The sequence below is a fragment of the Plectropomus leopardus genome, chromosome 14, assembly GCF_026936395.1.
Source record: "Plectropomus leopardus strain MGB_pleo_1.0 chromosome 14, ASM2693639v1, whole genome shotgun sequence".
Classification (NCBI taxonomy): domain Eukaryota; kingdom Metazoa; phylum Chordata; class Actinopteri; order Perciformes; family Serranidae; genus Plectropomus; species Plectropomus leopardus.
Window position 1 is genome coordinate 31,785,106 of NC_142189.1, and position 2,142 is coordinate 31,787,247.

Consider the following 2,142-nt stretch of genomic DNA (forward strand, 5'->3'; position numbering starts at 1 on the left):
TCAAATTAGTACAGACTATTTAGAGCTCCTATTGATATAACTGCACTGAGCATTTTTCAGCTGTGCTGATCCAGCTCCAGTCGACACCCCCTAGAGATTCCAATGACAAAAATGATGTTTATTAAAACATGTTATGGTGAAAGATAGGTTATGTTTTTACAAAAGATATTAACTTGTGTTGGTCCTGTTTGCCATCATTATTGACTTTACTATTCCCTCCTAATCAAGGTTTTCATCTGCTCTTTGCCTTTAACCCTGATTTGTAAAAATTTCACAGTTGTGTTACAAATACCCATAACATATAAAATTCATATGATAAATTCATGTCTAATATTTCATCTCTGTGGTTAACCCTTTGAAACCTGAGCAAATTGGTTTGATTTCTTTCAAAAACATGGGGAGAAGGCAAAACTTAACAAGACATCGCCAAAAATTTGCAAAAAAATAAGTGAAAATGTTACGAAAGAGTAATTGAAATTTAGCAATAAAAAGTCAAAAACAAACAAGAAAATGACCTTAAGAGTGCCGAAAATGAAAAAAAGTACATACATTTATTTTATATTTTATTAAAAATGCACTTGAAGAAACTGACGTCTTTTGATTACCTAAACAAAATCCAAACAAAGGGTAAATTAACGAAAAAATTATAAAAACTCAACTCAAGTACAAATACTCCAATACCAATGGTGCCACACTTTTCCACTAATCAAAAGGTGGTGGTAACATGCCAAGATATGCTACAATGCAGCAGCAAAGGCAGGGAAGAACAAACAAGGAAGTAAACAGTGCTTGGTTTCAAGTACTTATAACTTTTGTAAATGTTTAATGAGGAAGGAAATGAACCAGACGTGTCTGTTAGACCTCGAGGGCGTTTTTGCCTTTAATTGACACGACAGCACAAGTGTGAAAGGGGGAGAGAGAGAGAGAGGGGATGACATGCAGCAAAGGGCCAAGGCCGGAATCGAACCCGCAGCCACTACGGCAAGGACACAGCCTCAATACATGGTGCGCCCGCTCTATCCACTGAGTCACCAGGTGCCACAGTATTATATTTGCTTTTTTAAAAGGTATTGGATATCACAGTTTACAACCTTAGTGAGAACTTTGTTAAGTACAAATTCGAGGTCACTTGATTTATTCTTGTCATGCTACTTTATACCTCTACTCTACTACACATCAGAGGGAAATATAGTACTTCACTACATCTATCTGGAAGATTACTTTACAAATTAAGATTTTTGCATTCAGAAAGAAAAAGAGTTTCTAAACTATGGTATTTTTATTTTATCAATCATCCCACTAACTGAAAACCAATTTCTATTTCAACACTATTTCTGATAAACTTGCAAGTCATTTTCTAATTTATTGTGATTACTTTTAAAGTTTTTTGGGGGCTGTTGTCTCCATCGGGTACCTTTTTTTAGTACTTAATCCTTTAAAACATGGACTGACCTCACTTTTTTTTCAAACATCTTCCACAAGTATTTGAATCTGTGAGCTTTAGGCAAATTGGTTCAGTTTCTTTCAAAAACATGGGGAAAAAGGTAATGAGCAACTTGGTAAGAAGTTTTTCACAAATTGCAAGAAATTAGTAGATTTAATTACATATTCAAAATAATTTTACAAAATTATTGTATTTTTTTATGCTCTTTTTCCAGGTCATTTCCTTGTTGACTTAATAACTTTCTTTTTTCTTTATTTTGTTTGTTTGTTTTTGTTTGTTTTCGTAACCCTCCACTAATCTTAAAATTAGTAGATTTAGAAATTAAAAAAAAAAATCAGGAACATTTTGAAGATTACTATTTTTTTAATTATGTTACATAATTACTCTAATTTTTAAAGCACTGTTAAACTTTTTTTTAACTCTCTTTTTTTTGTGATTTTCAGGTAATTTTCTTGTACATTTTACAAATGTCTTGCTAATTTGGCAGCGGGAGGGAGGGGTTAAAATCTCCCTGAGTTGCCTTAAAAAGAAATCAAGCCAATTTACTCAGGTTTCAAAGGGTTGAAGTAAATGTTTCTGATTATACTTACTTACTTTTACTTAAGTAACATTTTCAAAGCAGGACTTTTATCTGTAACAGAGTACTTTCACAGTGTAGTATTAGCACTTTTATGTAATTAAAGGATTTGAGTGCTTCC

The 2,142-nt window shown here is 32.7% G+C and overlaps 1 protein-coding gene across 1 annotated transcript in view; it reads left to right on the plus strand.

The window, feature by feature from the left end:
- gabra2a (gamma-aminobutyric acid type A receptor subunit alpha2a) overlaps nt 1-2,142 on the plus strand; it is a 43,899-nt gene that overhangs the window by 21,580 nt on the left and 20,177 nt on the right. The gene's annotated exons all lie outside the window — the stretch shown is intronic.